The sequence below is a fragment of the Anarrhichthys ocellatus genome, unplaced genomic scaffold (genome assembly GCF_004355925.1).
Source record: "Anarrhichthys ocellatus isolate YVR2014 unplaced genomic scaffold, GSC_Weel_1.0 scaffold11, whole genome shotgun sequence".
In the NCBI taxonomy this organism is placed as follows: Eukaryota; Metazoa; Chordata; class Actinopteri; order Perciformes; family Anarhichadidae; genus Anarrhichthys; species Anarrhichthys ocellatus.
The window spans coordinates 4,553,412-4,575,354 of record NW_022280041.1 but is presented as its reverse complement, the minus strand read 5'-3'; positions in this window follow the sequence as shown (position 1 = coordinate 4,575,354).

The window sequence follows — 21,943 nt, the reverse complement described above, 5'->3', positions numbered from 1 at the left end:
CCCATTGGATTTCTGTGGCAAACACAAGTTGATGATACTTAAAAGTTTTCTTCAGCATGATCCTTTTATCAAATAAACGATTCACGATTTTTGGAGAGTAAATGCAATCGGCTGAAACGTAAAGCTTACGTTAGTCTGTGAACAAACTCCACCACAGTCATGTGAGTACAAACAATGAGGCAGTGAAGGCAGTTGGTGTGACGACGTCATGGAGTCTTTGGCCACTTGTTGGCATCCACCTATTGTCCTTTTGTTGAGCAGTTTGTACTCCGACAGAAGAGGTTGGATTTGAAATGCTATTGTGACCAGGTCTGGGTCTAGTTCCGAGAAAATCATCATGGAAGCACACAGGGAAAGACATTTAAAGCTTCGAACTTTTATGTTTTTGGTCAAAACACTTTTTGTGCCCATTGATCACGAAAAGCAGAATAGAAGACCTGGCTTTAGATTCAGCAAGTAATAGAAGCACCACAAGCCAAATGCATGGCTCCGTAGGGGATCACAGGCACGCTTGCCATCATGGCAGCCATCGGATTCTTAGACGAGAATATAATAGGTGTTGTGTGATTACTTGTGTTCACGCAGAGTTAACATATAGTATAAATACTTCTTCATAACAGCAATATCTTGAAGAGTGACAGCGGAATTCCTGTCCCTGTCTCATGTTGCAAACGTGTAGCATCAACATGTTTAGAGTGACTTCTATCACTCTCGATCTCTGTGCTTATTCCCCGGTGTCTAGAAAGTTGTGTGCAAACTGAATCAAAAACGTGTTAATAACCAACACTTTTGTCACACCCCTTTTTTCTTTTTTTTCTTTTTTTAACTCTGTAATATATGAAAAATATCTCCATTAGGTATAATTACATGTGGACAGCGTTTCAATTTCCAACTTCCAGCAAATATAATTAATCAAAGTAATTTTTGACATGTTTAATAAACTTGATATTGCCTTTGGTAATGAATTGCACTTGAGCAAAAAATGAATTACTCTTCCCTATTTTGGCGTGCAAATATGGTAATAATTTAATTAGGTCTGGGGATGCGTCGCCGAGCCTATTGTTGCACAAGTCTGCAGGTTTGGTATGCGTTCTTTATGTAATGTAAGTTATGTCAACATGAGAACTATTTAATGTAGAGTAATTGGTGCAGTTTTCAAGCCATTAATGAAAACAAATACATTTATTAGTTAATTTCTTTGGTGGATGGTTAGTTTAATATATTGCAATTTTAATGGTATAGAGTTTTTCTTTGTAACTTTATAATATATCAGAGATACTCCCAACGTCAATTTGTCAGTTGTTGGGATGCCAGTAATAAAAGTCCAGACAGAATCACAAACTTCCTCAAACGTTGCAACTACCTCCCATTTTATTCAATCCTATTCTGAACATTTAAGCATCACAGGCCCTTGACAGTTTTTAAACTGCATCTTCATAGCTTTCCAAGGCACATTAGACCATACAATTAAACCATAATGAATTTAATCTCCTCAATTTGATATTCACATGCACACATTAGCATATTTTACCTTAGTGTGAATATGCCAACTGCGAGGTCTGTCATTAGTCATCTGGTAGACAGGATATTTGATATGTAGACCACTGCCTTACTTTCCAGGCATCACAGCCAGTGTGACCCTGTTGAAACCTTTATTTACTAACCATTGGCAGGAACTTTACTCTACAACTGGCAGGCATGGATACAAGTGCTTGACAGTTTATAAAAGGAATTATAATGGCTTGTGGACACTTTAAGAGGATGCTGGACATTTTGATACATTATGTATTTATATTAATCTGCATCCTCAGTAAAAAGCCTGCCTAATACAGTGGATAAGCTGAGCCCATCTTTACTCTACTTCCATGATTTCATCACAAATACTTTGTGCATTGGAGTTGGAGTAAATTTATTTTTAGATGCATTTTTAATTTAATTTATTATTTTGTTTATTTATTTATATTCCTATGATTTCCCTTACTTCGCCTGCCCCGTCCATTCACATTCAGCCTTTTACCCAAAACTAACTGTTTAGAATACAGACACACAGACACATACACACACATGTGCTTACACCAACATTAAATCAACACAGCAAACCGTATCACCTTGTTCTCTTATTACCTGATGCAATGTTGATGACTGGCCTGTGTTCACTGTTGTTGTCTTCCTGGTGTTCTTTCAAAAAAAAGAAAGAAAGAAAGAAACAAACACGGGTTGTTCAGAGTTCTTTATTTAGTTTCACATTCTGTTTCTGTTTTATCAAGACATCTAGTTTTTCAAAGCAAAATCAAGAAGGAGAACACAAATAAAAGTACAGATCAGTTCCAGCAGAAACTGCGTGCTTTGATTTGAAGTTACCTGTGTGGAATGTACCCCTATTCATTAAAGTAAGCACCTGGAATAAACAAGGGTGTTATTTTCCTCCTATTTCCATATTTAAAAAAAAAAGTCAAGAAGCAAAAAAAAAAAAAAAATTGCAAAAGAATGGTTAATAGCTTTAGAGAACAACAGATATCAGCGAGTGGTTTTATTTATTATGCTACTGAACTTTCTGCATGTAATGACTCCCCATACACAGTCATCACAGGAGAGTCTGTGGATACAGCATTCATTTAATGATCTATCCTCTTTTTTTTTTTTTACTGAACATAGAGGTTGGTCACATACTGTTCTTTTAGAATGTCAAGTTATGTTTCATCCATTTGACAGCAGGGAAATAATCTCACCAGAAATCTTATTCCGTTGGACTAATGCGTAAGAGATTAGCAGAAGTGATGTGTGTGCTGCTGCGTGTGCGTGGATGAGGGAGACAGGAGAGGGGAGAAAGTGTGAGTGTAAAGTCCATGAGTGTTTGGTGCATACAGTACGTGTTGTGTGTGCGTGTGTGTGTGTGTGTGAGTGTGCTACAGTAAAACCTCCCAGTGTCACACTGAGCCCAGTATGGGGTTGTATTATGCCTCACCAGCTCACTAGCACCCCCTACTGCTAAACCACTGCAGCCTGGTGACAGGCCGATTTCACAGCTCTTCTGGGTTATGTGCGTGGATGCATGTTTGTGTGTGTGTGTGTGTGTGTGTGTGTGGTCCAGGTGGATAGATGGGAGCCTGAGACCCTGCGGTGGTGCAGACATGGTTGCTGAGCTCCCATGTAACTAGTTTACGAATCATAGCCTATAACTCTCTCCTTTCTTTTTCTCTGCATTCCGTTTTCTGAATCACTGCAATTCAAATTTCTGAAACATTGAATGGCGCAAAAGCACGCATGCCTACCGTAGTTGCTGACGAATACACTATTGCTCATCATTTGGTGCATTTTAGCAAATTGATCGAGTTGTTGAAGTCAATATTGTCCTGAGCTGTAAGTCACGTGAGTGCCGGTGTGTCTCTGTGTGTGTGTGTGTTATGGCTAATAATGAGGGAGGGCCAGTGCTCTGCCCAAGGGGCCCTTCCTGGAGCGCTACTCCAACTCAGACAGCGGGATGATTAATGGAATGTAAATGTTGATGGATTATTGAACAGGGAAATGATAAAGTTGGCCCGAGCTCCCATAAAAACCAGGCGGGGGCACTTGGAGCCGATGAGCGTGTGTGGATGTGTGCGTGTGCGAGAGAGAGCATGGGGGGTGTTTATATGTGCAAACCTAATAGCCGGAGGTTTTAAAAGCCGCGAAAACCTGCTTTTAAATAGCTAAACAGGCAAGCCAAAGCAACGCTGGTAAAAGCCAAATACAGAGTGAAATCAATGGGACTCTGAAGTGGGTCATCAATACTCTGGGAAATAAAAAATTATTCTGATATGATGTAATTAAATCCTCAATTGGATAATCACATTTAATTACAATGTTTTCTGTTTCTTTCTCCTCTCTTGTTTTTGTTGTAATTCACTTATAGACGCGTATCAAGTGTCAAAAAGCGGAGTGAGTGGAAAACCTCTGCTCTTTGTCTTATTCAATAGCTCCACATTAAGTCAGCTCAAGTAATTAATTTCCAGCAGAAGGGAGGCACTCATGGACTCAATACTAAATGAGGAAAAAAATGATATGCCGGATAATACGCAGCTTTATGAATAGCTAGATGCCCCGGCTAATAAGGTGCGTTTTTCTCGGGAAGAATAAACTCAAGTCAAGATGAAAACATACCATATCTCATATCAAACAATTTACGTAGTGGGTAATTAATTCTTCTTTTTGATGGTGTATCTGATGGTGTGTATCTCTGTGCCTGTCTGGCTGCACTCTCACAAACAGCACGCCGGTGGATTTATTGACTATAATCTTAAGTCATGAGAGAGAATAAAGCAGGAGACAGACATCCAGGGAGACACATTGGCAGTTTGTATTTAGATACGACTAGATCATAACTCAACATCTATTCAAAGCCAAATAAAAGTGCCTTTCATAACAAAAGGAAAAAAAAAGTTGAAGTATATCACAAAATAAAGAAATAAAGTAGAGCAAGAACCTTTAAACTTGTTTTCTTGACTTTGAATCCCACACGGTCATATCTCCACATCTTATCTCCTCTTGGATGCTTAAAGTTCAGCTCAGCGGATTTGAATCAACGGACAAACTTCAGGGGAAGAAAGAGGATTAGTCGATTGTTGCCCTCTCGCCACACTTGAGCTGAATACAAGAAGCCCTGGTTATGCCGGGCGGCCTGTGTGCGTTTTTTTTACTAGACCTCCCCTTTAGGAATACACACCCGATACCAAATGAAGCTCCTCTAAAGGCCACTTGCATAACTCTTCAGTGGAGAATGACCTTTCATTTTTTTTTTTTTTTTGTGGTACAACGCCAAGTCACAGGCAAAAAGCTGAATAGAGTAATAAGTTTCATGGCTCACAGATATTTATAGTGAACCATGATTCTGTCTTGTTTTGGAAATATTTATGTATCTTTTTACAGCTTTCAAAAATTTGTTTTATATTCGTGACCATATATGGTAGGCGAAAGAAATAACGCCATTACAGTGAAAATGCCACTTATGTAAAGGTACATCCTTACTAATTATTAGTGAAATGTAATGAAAATATTAAAAACTAAAATACTCTGCAGAGAAATGGTCACATGTGAGTGTTATACTATGATATATTACATCATGGGATCATTATTACTGCTACATTAGTGCGTAAGTAGCATTACACTGTCGTATTTGGTCAAGGTGCAGCTCATTATAACTACATCACATACTTTTGCATCTTGGTTTCGGGGGAAACTGTCCCTTTAATTTGTTCTGTAACACTAGCTGTCAATAAATGCAGTTGAGTGACATAATGTGGAGTAGAAGGATAATACAGCATGAAATACCCGAATGAAGTACTTCAAATCTGTCGTTATATGCACGTATTCACATTCCACCACATGGACACAGTGGAATGTCCACAGTACTGTGCGGTACATGGACAGAATGTCCAAAGACATTGTTGTCCGAGCAGCAATGAAGACGCGGACACACAAAAGTGATTTTCCGTCCACTGGTGAAATATGTTGCTCAGCATGCAGCGCCAGCCTCAAAAACATCCCCTGCCAGCCCGTGGCAGATGCTGCACTCTCAGCCTGCCTGCCTGCCTGCCTGCCTGCCTATGCGTGTTGACAGGCTCTGGCTCTCCAGCTAACAAGCCAGTTGTGGAAAAGTGCAGTTATGGCTGTGAAGGCCTCCCCAGTGCTGTGCCATTACCCAGCTCCCAGCAGGGTTGAGGGAGATCATCATTTTCACATAACAAACCGTAGATTATTATTTTGCAGACAGTTTCCTCAAGTGGAAAATTAGCTTCCGCCAGCCAGGCGTCTTTGCCGCCCACATTCACCGGCAACAATTTACCACGCAAAGAAAAAACGGCGTAAATGAAACTAATCGCAGGAAAAGCGATCCCTACCTTCTTTTGGCAGAAGCCATCAACCAGCCCTGGGATGGGCTGCTTATAGCCGTGCTTCTGAGAGGAGGAGGAGGAGCCCGCAAAGAGGGGCAACAAATTGCTGTTCATGGTACAATTTAACTGTTTTTATCCAATTCGTTTGGATGCACAAATGATGACATTCCTTACAGGAATGCCTGTTTGTCATGCTTGGATATAGCAGCTGGTGTTGCATATAAGTATTTGCACAATCCGTGTTCACCAAATACAGTGCCACAGCACGGACCGTCGCTGTCAACATGTAAAACACGAGCATCCTCATGTGTAACTTTCAGTGTATTCGACGTGTCAAAGTGCTCAATGATTTCTTTAAACTGTTAATAGACGTGCAAAATGGACCTTGAGCTCCCATTGAGGTGACTATGAGTGATCGATTGATTAGCCCTGGTCATTCCATTAGACACATCGTTTCTTTTGACTAAATGATGGATGGCGTGAGGGACGTAAGAACAAAACATGACAGGTCAGACAGTTAGCTGATACTTGAATGTCATGAGACCAAGTGGTGTATATTACTTAAAATGGGACAATCTGATCAATGGTAAGGCCGTGGCCTATGGCTCCTATTTTCTAATTTCACACTGATCGGGAACAGATTTCAAATGCTCTGAAAACTTTTCACATTGTACTTAACTTGAAATCTATAGTGTTTGGCTCACACCAGTTTATTACACCACTCAAGGTGTGAATTTTTCTTTTCATTGCTCACAATGAGTATGTGATTACCTGACCTCTGTACAATCCATAGATCTGTTTCTCGTCCTTTATGCAGTTCACAACAAATCCAATTGTACATGGTGATTGCTTTCATTGATTCTTCCATTCCCCCTCCCCCTGTCCCTAAAGTCCAACTCGCACTCACCAACACCTTCTTCCCCTTCACACACCTCACTGCTCTCCAATAACGTGACCCCTTTGGCGAGGGACCAGAGGGTACCCACGCGATTTAAGACCCTCACACTGGCGGGGCTACCGCTTCGTTGGCGCTAAATCTCTGGACGAGCCACGCGCTAATTAATTGAATCATAGCAGTACATGGGTAGAGCCAGAGGCTACTGATGGAGCGAATAAGGCCTCGAGGAGAAGAATGGGGAACATGGATGTAGGAGGAGATGAGAGGTGGGGGACAAGCTCGTGCAGACTATGGCTTAAGGCAACCTCTTTTCTATGCAACAGATCCTCAGTGCATGTAATTAGACAGGGCCGGGGTGGGGGTCTTGGCAGCACTTTTCATTTAATTTATTGCTGATATGTCTCGCTGATGTATGTAAGAGAGGGGCGAGTGCTCCAATAGGAGCTCGCGCCACTAAATTAAGATTTATTTAAGCGTGCAGACGGAATAAAATTCAAAGGATGGACTAAGCTGGACCTGAAAAATGTGGATTGTATTAATGTCTTGGTATGTGAGCATAAGCATATATTTATGATGATGGATATCGGCTGTTAGCCGTGCTGGCTACAGGAAGCATCATGCCTTTACTTTTTACCTCGGTGTGCTTGACAACGGGCACACGGGCGGAGGTGGAGTGGGGGGGCATGCAATGACTCTGGCGTGGCCGAGCAGTGTGATTAATGATTGGTTTGTCTTGGTGAGATTATTCCATTCTTCTTGCGAATTGGATAAGCATGCAGATATTAGGATGAATGCTGTTGGGCCTCCAGCATAACGACGATGCCCGGTGATGTATGTTCTCCAAGGTGCGGTGGAACAGAGCTGGAGCCAGAGAGGGAGGAGGGCAAACGGGAATGAGAGGTGCGGCTGAAAGCGGGAGATACTGGATGTGGGATTCTACAAGAATCTGGAAAACACTCACGACTCTGATAACAGTGTGAGCAATACACACGCTCGCACAAGGCGCAGTGCCTCCACGCTCTATCCGTGCGGCGTTCAGTTCATGAGGAAGACTATGGAGGGAAGACGCCTCTCTCTCTCTCTCTCTCTCTCTCTCTCTCTCTCTCTCTCTCCCCGTCATTGTGCCATGATGATAGATGGAAATCTCAGACTGCTGTAAATTGAACACTGCGTCCAGCAGACCATTCATAACGCCGTCCCTTCCGTGCCGCTATCATCGGCATCATACGGTGTGCTCTGCCGCTGACAGGCTTGGCTTTAAATGGAATAGTTTGAAACCCTCAAGTGTTGACAATAGCGCGCACACACACACACACACAGGACCGCTGCTGGAGCACTAGACGGAAACCGTGTTGCACAAGTTTGAATGGCCGATAAACTGTTGTAACTGTCCAGATTTGCAGTCGATTTTGCCTTGGAAAGGTTGCCTCTGCACATTTTAAAATGAGGATAAATGTATGCTGACCTTGATGGCTGGAGTGTTTATCTCAGCTGCTTTCTCAAACAGAGTATCCCCACAAAGGGAGAAGCGAAAAAACACTCCCATCTCAGCAGTAGCCATGCCTTTCTCTCTCTGCCCCTCTCTTTCTTTCCCTTTCTCTCCCTCTCCCTCTCTTCGCTATCTTTCTCTGGGTGACGTCTCCAGTTCAAAGCACACACTGCACACGGACGGGGGACTTAATCTGCCAAGCGTGCTACAAAGGCGACCTTGAGGGGGTTGGTTTGATTGAGGTGTTCAAAACCCGGGTGAAAAAAAGAGGATTGATAGAATCAAGCAAGTGAGATGACTTCACATTCTGTACCACACCCCACCCCGCTGACCTGGGGATAGTGTTGCAAATGAAGCGCCGGCACAAGTTTTGAGAGGGGGAAGAGAGTGAATGAGAATGACGAGAGAGGGGGGAGAAAAAAAAAAGGGGGGGGGGGGGGAGCGAAGAAGAGAGTGAAGGTTGCGAGAGGAAGAGGAGGCGATGAGGACAGGGGAGAGGGGAGATAGTGGAGTATAGGGAAATGAAAGGGAAGAAACTTGCCTTTATACTCTCTAACTTCTGTTGGAGCTGCATGATCAAACCAAAGTATCACGCAGACAGAGAATATTGATGCCGGAGTTTGACTCTTTGTACTGTACAAGTTTTTTGATTAGCTCCACTAATCCTTATACGACTAAATTGCATGTGTGTGCGAGGAAAAAAACGACATGAATAAATAATCATTCCTGTAGTGAAATGGCAAATATTGTAGAAGAACATGTTTGAATTTGTAGCAAATAAAAAGCTTCGGGTATTTGTTTGCTCATAGCTTCCTCTCCTCAAGAGTGCTGGTGCCTATTGATTCCTCTTTGGAGCTATGCTTAACATGTCTTATTTGATACATACTCCTTGTGGTGTTGCATAAATGCTTCTTTGTGTGTATTTCCTCTTTTCATCTCCTCCCGCTCTTAAGAAGAAAAAAAAAAATCAAAAAATTGGTGGAGTCGGGACGCTCTCTTGCACTACAGTCTCGGCTGCATTCATCAGTTACGAGAGCCTCGCAATTATTCCCCCCTCTTCAGTCAGAGGAGTCAACCTGCCGGTACCCAGATGAATGACTGTTGTCTCCTCTGCCGGATTATTAGCCAGGAGATGTGTGTACACCGACATCTCAGACGCCTCTGCCCCCCCTCTCCCCCTCCCCACCCACTACTCAATATGCTCCTCTTTGTGTTTCTCGTCAGGAAAACAAAATGCTGTCAGGAGGGAAGGGCGAAGGCAGAGTGCAAAAAGCTTGATGAGAAGCTTGATGATGACAAGCGTGACGGATCTGATATAGGTGCCCCCTAGAAATGCGTTATTGCTCGCCGCTGATAAGACGGAGGGAGAAGTATAGCTTACCACTTTTCACCCAGAGGTTGAGAAAGTAAAAAAAGCCGCCCGAACACAGGGGATGAAATGTCGTTTGCAACCATCAGGCAAATGTGGAGTTTCATTAAAGGAATTCAACTGACACAAACCCGCACTTATGACGACCAAAGCATATGACGCCACAATGTATCAGTCAGCAGCGTTATAAGGAAATATCTCCCTGTTATCTATCCACAAAGGATCCGTCAATACCATCTCACTGTCCATAATTGAATGGTGAGGTGTGTGCTTTAACTCGTCCAATTCCCATTAGCAGTCTTTTAGTCTCTGTCCATGCTCTCTAGACCGTTAAGCGGTCAGCCAGGAGAAAGTCCAGGCAGGGGGGCCCCCATTAATTTTGGTTACCATCTTGTCTTATGGCCTTACAATGTCCATGACCGGCAATAAAGGCCAGAGACCTATTATTTCAGAAGGGAAAGGTGAAAAGGGAAGAACAGCAAATGGGAAACGGGGCTTAGCTGAGCTATGTGGACCCAATCTCACATCACAGAGCTGGTGTCATCAGAGGAAAAAAGAAGACGTTGATGTATTAGAGACCATGCAGAGAGAGGACAGGGTGGATAAGTGGGTGATGGTGTATGTTCAATGAAAGAAGTTAAAGTAGGCAATGGGGGAGGGAGTGAACAGTAAATAGAAAGCCTTATCCGTCTCCTTCATGGCTCCTCAACAACATGGAAGTAAGTGGCTGAAATGTGACACTGTTGACTCCTCGGAGCAACACTGCCATGAGGCATTTACATGGCGCCGCGTAGCGACTTCTATCTTGAGGGGCGGCGCGGCAACCTTGAAGATGATTTGAAGATGCTGTGGCCCCCGATGTGCTTCACGCTATCCGTCGCGCTCCAATCTCCGCTCGCGTCCTCCGGCAAGGCACTTCGTCTCTTCATTCCTCTTATCTGCTACTCAGGAGATGAATCACAGCAACAATCATTCCGCATGCGCTCAAAATGACACCGAAACACAAAACTGACAGACACACTGACTTGAACATAGATTCTCCTTTTCCCCCATTACTGCTGCTGCACAGCCCCCCCCCCCCTCTCTCTCCCCCCTCCTATCGTCCTGCTCCTCTTTTTTCCTTGCAAACGTGCAGCAATTTCAAATCCGATTGTCACATCAGTTTCAGCCGGTCAAGAAAAAAAAAAAAAAAAAAAACGGAAGAAAAGCAATGAAAATGATGATTTCTTCTCTCCTCAAGTCGGGGCCTGTCGTATGCAATCTACTCCGACATTCCACCTCATCAGCTCCTCTATTTAACAATTTTGTGCACAGAGGAAATAAAAAAAAATGCCGGCAGACTGGTGAGAACATGGTGTGGCAGGTGCCTATTCAAACACTGAATATTAATGGTGGGGACAGCGAGGCTGAGGTGCACAACCATTATCCTCACGCACTTAATAGCACATAGCCATTAATTGTCATCCAATTTTCATATTTTGCCAATCTGTTTGTGCTACCCTGCTCATTCCTCACACTAAACGCTTGTGACACATCGCCCCACAGCCATGTATTAAAAGAAAGGGGGGGGGGGGGGGGAATGTAAAGATATGCAGATATGCATGCAGGGACCTTGTCTGCAAGGATCACAAAGGCAGCGACAGAGTAAATGGAAATGCACAAAGGGAAGGCATGACTCATCTTGATGGCTGCAGACGCAGAACAGTCTCACTTTCTTAATCTGAGGATCATATTTGATTGCGTCTCCCAGTGTCTTGAGGGACTTTAAATAGACATGTCCGGCACTGGGTCAGTGATCAGAGGACAAGCCCCGGCTTTGAGATCTGGCGTTTTGCGACTGTTAGCTTGTCAGACAAAGAGACAGGTGATTCAAAGATGGACCACTGAGTAGGCTGAGTGTGCTGGTATGCCGGGTCATAAGGACGAATGAGCAATGCACAGTTGCACCGTGGGTGAGAGGCCTCTCGTTAGTGATTGAGAACGTGGCGCTGCTGAGGCGGGTGGGCATCAATCAGAACCAGTTCGTACAGTGTGTGTGTGTGCAGCATCTGAGACAAAGGCTGGAAGAGCAGATCTGAGACAAATAATACTGGAGAAATGCGGGACGTATTCTCAGTTTGTGGATGATGGAGGTGAAAGCTTTTCGTTTTCAGGAATCATATAAAAGCTTGTTTTACTGGTTTGTTTCATCTTGGGTATAATACATGATAAAAAGACATATCTCTTCCCAAGTTATATACAGTACATTCCTAAAACAAAGCCACTTTGTTCACACCTGTGAAGTGTCAATTTGCACAGAACAGATGTGCAATGTCACAGCCAAATATCCACCTTGTTGCTAATGAGCACTTGTAGACATTGCTGTCATTTTTCGGATGCAAATTACCTGCTTTCAGGCTCAGAGGTGCGCAATTCAGCTCCAACTGTCATCTTGAAAGGCAGGACCGAATGTACACTCTGGAGCTCAGCTTTAGTCATTTGGGTTCACTACAATTTATTTGTGTTTGACAGTGAGACATTTGCTGGTAGCAAAAAAGTGGGATTTTTAGACTACAAAGGTATAGTGTAAAAGTCATTAAGCCTTTATCAGCCTATTTATTAAAGTTATATATGCATACATTTGATTGAAAGATTTTGAGCTTTCTAAAATAAAAGAAGAAAACAAAAAATATGTTTACTCAAATGTACAGTATAGATTAAAGTCTACAGTACTGCTGTTGTTCTGTTAGAGGTCCTGGACACAACGTTCCCTATTTAACTAACTCGGCTTTTGTTTAACGTTTTAAAAAAAATGGATAAATAAAATGGCTTTCCATAATCTATTTGTGTAATTGGTGTTGACAGTACTTTGTATGCAGGACTACCCCTCTTCAATCCCAACTCATTTGGAATTCGACCTCTCTGGCCTCTAACTGGCCCCGAATACGTCAAAATCATTGACTTTGTGGCAAACAAAAGCAGCGTATATTTGTTCTTGCATCGTCCATTTAACATATACAACATGTCATTCCCTTATTTAGTGTAATAACAATGCTTTTTTGATAACTCAAATATGCAAGCTCAGTTTTGTGGCGAAGAGGTTTTTCATTCAATAATAATTTCAACAAATCAAAATGTCAAATTGAATTGTAAAATGTAAACACGACAGTAAGAGAAAAAAAAACAATATACAGTACAACAATGTGACAAATACTTGATTATTTAAAAAAATGAATGATAGTCCACATTATTAATACACATGGTGACATCCACACAATAATAATGGCCATAAAGATAATCATGATTTTTGCATGTTGCTCCGTTCATCAGCAGCATCAACCATGAATGTTCTGCAAATGCTGTGTATGAAAGTGAACCATGAATCTATTGTAGCAACACCAACAATTTGTTTTGTCTACGTATTCACAGGAAAAGATATAAAACAGCTGAATTTACTGAATCTATAGCACCCTTGCTGCGTATGTGTCAGATTGTGCCACGGCGTGTGCCACTGTCACTATGCACGGGTACCTAAGTGAATTAATATCATCTGTCACCACTACCTCCATGCTCCCCTTGGTCCCACCCACCCAAGGAAGTGTAGCAGCTCCCCCAGGCAAACGCATTCCCTCCTTTCCACTCTTCAACTTCATCTGTCACAGATACTGTAGCTTCACCCTCCTCCCTTCTGCTCTATGCCACCACCTGATGCAAACACATACACACACACATATGTACACAGGCATGCACAGATACACACAATGGCTGTCTAAATGGCAAACTCACGCCTATTTAATCTGTCACAGTTCCAAGCACATGCACACACACACACACACACACACCTTTCTGACTATCTGACAAGCATGGCGATATGAAACCATATTCCTCATGGCTGACATCGAGGAGGAGGAAAAACAACTTTCCTAAACTAGCCCAACACGGATACAAAGAGAGAGAGAGATTAATCAGCCGAAGAAAGGGGGTTAGGAAGAGAAATGAATATCACAAACCTTTGACAAGTTCATAAATCTGAAGAACAGATGGGAAACATGTAGCAACCGAGATGCCATTCAGATTTTGTGGTGTGCAACACATTTACGCCTAAAATCAAATCAAATCAAAAAAAAAAATCACCAGAAGTGACTCATGCGTTGAACTGGCCCCCCTGCTGGCTAACCTGTCAGTCAAATACATGCACAATGTCCCACATAATGCAGATGCTTTGGAGGCTAAGGGAGCATTTATGTATCCCAAAAATATTTCTTCTTCTTCAAATTTACATGAAAAACATTAATAATGCATTTTGAAAATCACTCCGACATGATTTTTTGACTGTAAAAAAAAAAAGATGAGTATTTGTACATTATGTTTGACTTTGCATGAAAACATCTACAGTGACGTTCTGAATTGTCGGTGTTCCCTCACACCCCAACAACTAAATGGAATGCAAAAAAAGCATTGATGTCATATGTCACAACCTTTGTTTGACCAATCGAATGTCAGTTGTCGGTGTATTTTTAAGGTTAAAGGTTAACAGCTGAATGGCAGCAATATCTGGATTTAGAAGGGACAATTACGACCATTTATCTAAACGCTTGGGCATAGATTGTGATTTTCACAGTGCATCATGACTATTATGCTGCAAACTACAACAATCACATATTCAGTGTGGAGCAAACGTGTCAAGTCTCACGACATGGAAATATTCAAAATATGAGAACTTTAAAAACTGTGCTGAAGTACTCAAGTCAACATATTTTGTTACAGGATTTTACACCCCAGTCACCAAGTGTGCAGAGCATCATTGGGGATGATGAACAGGTGGTTTTGCGGTGTGGGAGTGTGTATCAGTATATCATAAATACCTGAGTTTGTTCCAGCGCTCTGCTATGTGTCACAGCCCGGCTCTCTCCGGGGTGTCCCATACACTCATTATTGCTTGTGCCCAGTTTTCTGAACGAATGCAAACACCTCTTGTCACAGCTGGAAAGAAGTTGCATGCATATGGCTCCAGATAATGGGCGGCGAGAATTACAGCGAAAGCATGCTGGCAACATAAGTGGGGGAAAATGCCATGCTGTATTTTTTTAAAACCTTTTGTTTTTCCAACAAAATGACGATGGAAACATTACCGCCGTGTGTTTATTACAGACAGCAGGTATCCAGAGTGATACACATCTAGGGGAATTTTGCATTAGTTTACTATTCTTATTAATTCCTAGTCCTTTACAGTCAGCATTTGTTGTTCACTAAGATGACACAAGTTGGATTTTTGGAATTACTTTGATGTGATTATTCCGTTTGAAGCCCCGCTGCCACTGTGTTTGCAGCTGGCTGCCTTTCAGCATTCACGTCTTTAAATAGAGCTTTTTGTTCTACAAATTCAACCCCGCTACAAGTTAATGGGCTGCGATGGATAAACAGTGTCGCAGGTAAATTAATTGGAAAAGACGGCTGCATTTTGTTGTTCAAAGAGAAGTTCAGTTTGGCTAAAGGCCAGCAAGAAACAGTGAAGTCATTTACCCCATAAGAACAGGCTCTTTCATCTGCAGGACTGCGGTGCGGTAAATATGGAATTAATTAATGCCCAAACTGTTTGAATCACTGGTGTATTGAGTCTCACTATTGATTCAAAAATTCATATCAGTGTTTACCCTGACTGTGTAATTGTTGATTTAAAATGTACAGTGCTTCTCGTTCCCGCACTCTTGCACAAACTGTTCTAAAGAAAGCAGTTATATTCTGAGGTCGTCTCACACGTCCAGATTATCGATCCATCCCACCCACCTTCTAAACCGCTTATCCTGTTCAGGGTCACAGGAGGCTGGACCCTATCCAAGAACGCATTTGGTGAGAGACACATCCGGGTCCATCGCAGGGCTAACATGTTTTTTAGAGGCTCCACTATTGGCCCCTAGTTGCTCCTGCTCTCAAATCGTTGAGTATGTGTCATTTTCAAATACCTTCAGACTACACATGCAACTTGCAGTATGATATGGTCCTTTGCATTTCAAAGCATGCTGTGCTATAGTGGTGCATATTCCACAATTTAAATTGATTTGTTAAGCAATCAATTCGATTATTGCAAACCAAATGACACACACTATAACTTGGTTAGAGGCCCCCGAGCATCCGGGTCCCTCAACGGGTACCTGCTGTGCCCAGCTCCTGGTGATCCAGCCTTGGTTTTAGGCAGTGGTAGGATGTGGTGATAATAAGTGTGCGACGGTACACAAGAGTCACGGCTCTGTTCATACCCTGGTTTAGGAGTCATTGTTTGGCGCGAATATGGTGGAGGGGAAAAAACAAATGCACAAGGTTTATTTTCATTTATTTTGAACAGACAGTAGTGGAAGTATCAAAGACGGACACAATCCTGCTGGGGACTGAGATAACATTTTACTCACTGGCAAGTTTGGTTTGTTATTTTTCTTATGAAAATAACAAACCACAGGGCAGGAGGGTGTTGCAGCTTCGGTATATATAATTTGCAACTCGCCAAAGTGTGACCGAGCAGAACGCCAATGCGCTTTTTGTGCAAACCTCAGCATACAATATGTCGGTAAAGGCGCACAGCTAAAAGTTTGTGGGCGCTTTAGAACTTTGGTTCCAAATTACAGACATCAATATACATACCGTATTTTCTGCATGCGGCCACATTCACTGTACCGGGACCCCCGTATTGTGAAGGTTCGGTACGAACAGCCTAAACGAACAGTTACAGACCTTGGTGATACCGATCTACTTGCAAGCAATGGACATGAGGTCAACTTTTGTCAAGCAGTCTGTATTATTTTGTGTGTTGGTTGTTACACAAAAAATAAATTTCACAAAAAAGGTAAATAACAGTAAAATATATTTGCAAAAATTAGCACTGTTGCTACATTGCTGTTAATTATTTTCTTCTCAAATTGAATTTCCAGTCGACTGGCAGCTTGGGCTGCTGTCCATTCATTGGATTCCATTTAGTTTTGTAGTGCCTTCAAATACATTATTGCCAGACGTTGTTGTCATTTTGAACCCCTGGCTATGTAATCCATCAACGAGAGGTTCGGTGTCAGTGCCGTTTTGAAGATATGATTTCTTTGTTCCCCCGAGGCAACACCTTTGACAGCCGGCAACAAATTGGGAGATAAGGCTTGAAACAATGCGCTCAGCGGGAACCTTGGAGCTTGTTTTCGGGGGATTGACACCTGTGCTACAGACATTGGGTATCGCTCAGATAGCACATCTTCATATCAACAGCTCGTGACCTTTCTGAATGCCAAAGCGAAGGGGTGTTTGTTCAAATTAGAGAGACGACTGAAATGGCCTCGCGTTACATAAAGCATAGAGCGATGAAGGGCTGACATGTAGGTCCACACTTCAAGCTTCAAGTTTTAACTCCTGGTCTTGAGTAGATGGATTCTGGGGTGGCAAATTAAAATACTGTATATTCTTTTAACCCATTACATGCAGATGGTGGTGGAGACAACAACACTAACAGCCTCTGTGTCTGCCCGACTGTTTGCTCATCCACGTGTGGATTAAATGGCTTTATTCAAATGAATGTGGAGTGTTGTGTTGCCTGTCCTCATCTCTTTGCTGTTGTTTTCCCTCTCTCTCCATATATATTCCTCACTTTACTGCCTAACACACTGTCTGTTGTTCATCCAATCCTCTTCTGTTTGGGTTTTTCCCTCTTCCACTCCCCTGCCAACCTCAGCATCATTCATTTTCCTCCCCAGATCACCTCTGTCTTTCTCCCCACGTTCTCTCCTCTCTGACATCGCTCCACTCTCGACTCACTCGGCAGTCTCTCGCAACTTTTACGTCTCACATTCCCCAGCTCGCCGGGGTTTTTTTTTCTCCTCTTGTTCCCTGTCTGCATCACTGTCTGCCCCGCCTCTCTTCTCTTGCTCTATATCCACCACACCTCTCCATACTCATTCTTTCTTTTCATGGACCCATCTCTGCCATCTTGTGTGTGTGTGTGTGGAGGCTCATTGCCATGCCTAGGAGCAGGTGCGAGGTCCAGGGAGAGGGGTTTGGATCAACGAAGCACTCCCTGACAGAACAGGAACAGGATCGGTTGAGGAGAATTAACCCAGCAGGCCTCTCTCCATTCCCTCGCTCCTTTTCTGTCCGTCTCTCTCTCTTTCACCCTCTCTCGCTCCATCTGCGAAGACACAGCTTCCAGACTGTGACACACACACACACACACACACACACACACAAGGCGCGAGAGTGAAAAGACAGTGGTGGTGGTTCATGATGAGAATAGATTCTAGCACAGGTGCAAACAAAAACAAAATGTCTCTTTTGTCACTCGTTTCGTTCCTTCAACACACAGAGATTTGAAACAAAACAGAAATAAAGTAATTAAAGCAGGATGAATGTGGAATTCATATCTAATGAACTCATGATGTTAAATCGAAAGCCGTGAGCTAATACAGATTAATGAAGCGAACAAATCTGACTTCAATGTATTCCATATTTCACTCACCCGATGCGGTGTGGCCCGCGGTGAAAGGGTTAAACCATAGGTGTCTGTATCATGTGTTATTAATTTGTCTAGCTGTCAGTGGAAACACGTATATGCCTGTATTCATTTTGGCGCCCTCTCAGGCTCCATTATAGGGTCAGGTTATTGCTTTTTGAATGTATTTATTTCCTTCTGCCTTTCATTTCCGCTATCTTCACCGAGCATTATTACCTAGAAATACACTTCCCCTCCGCTGTTGTCAGAATTTGACTGATTGATCTTGAAATAAATATATAAAAGTCAGTTTATTGCTTTGCCGTGATGAAATGCTGTTACTGTACAGAGTGGGGAAGATCAGTTCAGACCTTTTATCCTCATACTGTGTATTACATTCAGTGTTATTATTGACGTGTGCTTTTTTGTTGTAGTCTGACCAGCTGTAATGAGAAAGAACTGAATAGGACAGTGCATTAAATAAAGAGGTAACCATAGCCGCAAGCCACTTCCCCCCCCCCCTGGCCTTTTTGAGCAACTAGAGCTGGTCCCTGTGCACTGTTGTGGAGAAAATGCAACTGTGAGGGCCTGCCAGCCCACCTGTGGTGGGACAAAATAGACTATGGCGGGCCGCCACAGTTTAGGTAATTAATGGAAAAAAAACTGGACTTTAATAATGGCCGTTCAAAAAAAGACAACACCAATACCAGGCGAGCTGTTTACAGTCTCCGCCGTAAGCTAAGCTAACCGGCCGTTGCCTTTTATTTAATGGAGAGACATGAGACTGTTATCACCTTCTCATCTCGTCGTCGTTAAAAATGTATTGCTATTATTAAATTCTTAATACCCCATATTGCAGCTGCCCAGGTTTTAGTCCAGACCCGGGCCCTTCGCTGCCTTACCTGTGTGTCTCTCTCACTATCAAAATAAAGCAGAAATGGCCAAAAGGTGTGTGGGTTAGAGCTCAGTTACTTAGGAAACATTCTTGCTTTCCAAAAGGGTTAAAATGAGAAAGTATTTACTCAATTCATATTCTGAAATAACTCGACTTCTCTTGGACCCATGCTGAAACTATTTCTCACCTACGTCACTCTCATTTTAACGAACCATTGGAGCACATCAAAATGAAAAATATAATTGGATTTTTTTCAGTCGACAGAAGAGAGAATAACATGTACCAGCTCTGCAAAAACCCAGATTTCTGATGTTTCTGTTTATGAAGATGGTTACAACCTGTATCTCTCTCACAGTAGCTGTTGCATTTCCTATACGCCTCCTTTTCTCACAAGAAAGGCACCCAGCAGACAGTGCAACGAGGCACAGTGGAGGTGGAAGAGGAGGAAGTGGGAGATGCAATTAATAACAGCTCTCAATATAATCCTGTCCCCAACCGATGCCTTTGGATAAAAGCCTGATAAGAAGGGACAGGAGCGAAATCAGCAGGGGGGTGGGAGGGAGGGGACTTGGGGATGTGTCGCACTGTGTGGGGGATAAATGTGGAAGTCTGTAAATAACAGCAGAGTGCACGAGTAAAACAGGCAAGCGATAAGACGAGGAGAAATGTGTTTGCGCTTCATGACTTCCCCGTGGTCATGCAGGGTCCCCCTTGCCAATGCCGTTGCGGAGCAAGTGACACGGTGCGATAGCAAGGGGGAATTGATACGGCGCTGTTGTTTCTAATGACAGCATGAAGAAGCGTTCGGTTGTGTTGTCGCCTACGTTTTTTTGTTCTTCACATGTTAACAACCGTATGTCCAGGTTACAAAGCCTCCCAGACCTAATGCGACGCCGAGAGGAAAGCCACTGCGACAGTAATGCCTGCTGACTGTGACTTTGATTGACATTGTGGGCTTTACTGGCGGCATAAATCCAAAGCCACAGGGATGAATAACCGCAGTGAAGTCAGCAGACACTCGGATCTCCGTGGTCAACTCAGCAGACACTTGAATTTGAGTGCACCTATATGCTAGAATTAACGGTAAACGCATTTAAAACGGAACAGATCGGGAGGTCCGATCTGTTTCTAATTCTAATCGTGACGTCAGTAGCTACTGTGCAGTTGATGGTTTCATTCTTGGGTTGCGCAGACATAAACCACTGAGGTAACCATTGTCATGGATCACTGCAACCTGGAGACTTATAAAAGAGACTGCTCAGAGAGAAAAATTCAACCAAATGTGTCTGTGTTCATTTCTTTCGGTATGTTCAAGTTTGTTTGTTTTCGACCCGCTGTGGTGGTCTGCGTTACTAACAGTTTTAGCAGCCTTGCCACAGGCTACCATCATTGCCACTAACACTCATTGGTTGGTTTGGGCATGGGGACAAGGTGGCTTACATTGTGAACCAGATTCCTTTTTTTGTCGCCTCCAGTATTGCACTACCAAGCCAACTTAAATAGCACAAATTCACCTTTGTGGAAGACATCATATCCAGCATACATACTGTATTATGCAGTAACAGGGACCACTTTTACAGGATACTATCACCCCAAATCAGTCAAACATCTCAATCATTTGTTACTGTTAGATGAATAGTTCATGAATTTGCTCAGCTTCCATGGATTTGTCGATAAATCAGCAGCAGTCTTGCATAAAGTTTACTGTTGGCAGCTTTTCTTTTCAACCTTTTATGGATGTTCAGTCACAGAGGGTGATAGGAGATAAAAGATAAAGAGGCATAACACAGCAAACGGAGGCAAAAAGGGATAAGAACCAAAGTGATCTGACAGAAGCTGCATGAGAAAAGTGTTGTTTTTTTTGTGCAGTTATCTCTAATTTTCCAGAGCTGGGAGAAGTATCAGCGAGATTTAATTTAATTAAACAATGGTCCAGCCATTTTCACGGTCAGATGTGTTGGCTCAGACATTACTGCAGCGGTAATACAGCCGAGGTGCAGGACCCGGCACACACAGGAGCCTTGAACAATTTCTGTGAATGATATGAAATAAGATCTTTAACACCACATGAGACTAGTGAACCATTGGCAGTAATTATACTCATTACACAGGTTCAGATGACACAATTATATTTTCTGCTCGGGCAAAGGCATTTCATCACATCAAAGCTCTGCAGGTCACCGGTTGTCACACCTTTGTGATGGCGTTTCAAACTTTCTTTGAAGTTCTTTTAAATTGTTAAAGTGGTACGCTTATGTGTACCTGCCTGCAGTCATGATGAAGTGGTATACGCTACTTCTTCCAAAGTCTAACCTCTTAAGAATTTTCGCTTTTTTTAATTAAATAATTAAGATAACATATATTTATTTTTAACAAAAAAAAAGAAATGCTAATGTGTCATTTTCGATCCAGTAAGTGTCTGGATTAATGAAGGTTTAAATGATCTGTGCATCCAAGTAATGGGTAAAGTAAGTCATTAACACTGACTTTTATCAGACTATCAAACAGGATGCAAACCGCAGTGACAATAGGTCACATGGTTTGTACAGCAAACCAGCATTACCAAATGCCTTTGCAACGTTTTGCAGCAGTGTAACACCATTATCTTATTTTTGCCTTTGCTGCTGAGAATATTCGTTTTTTTATTTCCAGAAGTGCTACACCTTACTTGTCAGGGAATTTCCCCCTGCTATGTTTTTCACCTGTTACACCTCTCGTACTCTGAGCTCTGCTGAAAATGTATTGTGGAAACTCCACTCAGTGAATGCTGGACATACTTTTTTTTTTGTCGACCTTGTTCAACACAAACAACTAATAATTCATTTAAATACACAACTGGAGACGCATCATCTTACAGTCTACAGACGCTTCGCCTGCAGGGTTTGGTCGTGGGGCAAGAACGGGCTTTAATAAGGTGTCTTGGTTAATGGTGTAAATATGATTTAAATTAAACTCCATACAATTCTCATTTCTGTATATCCCATG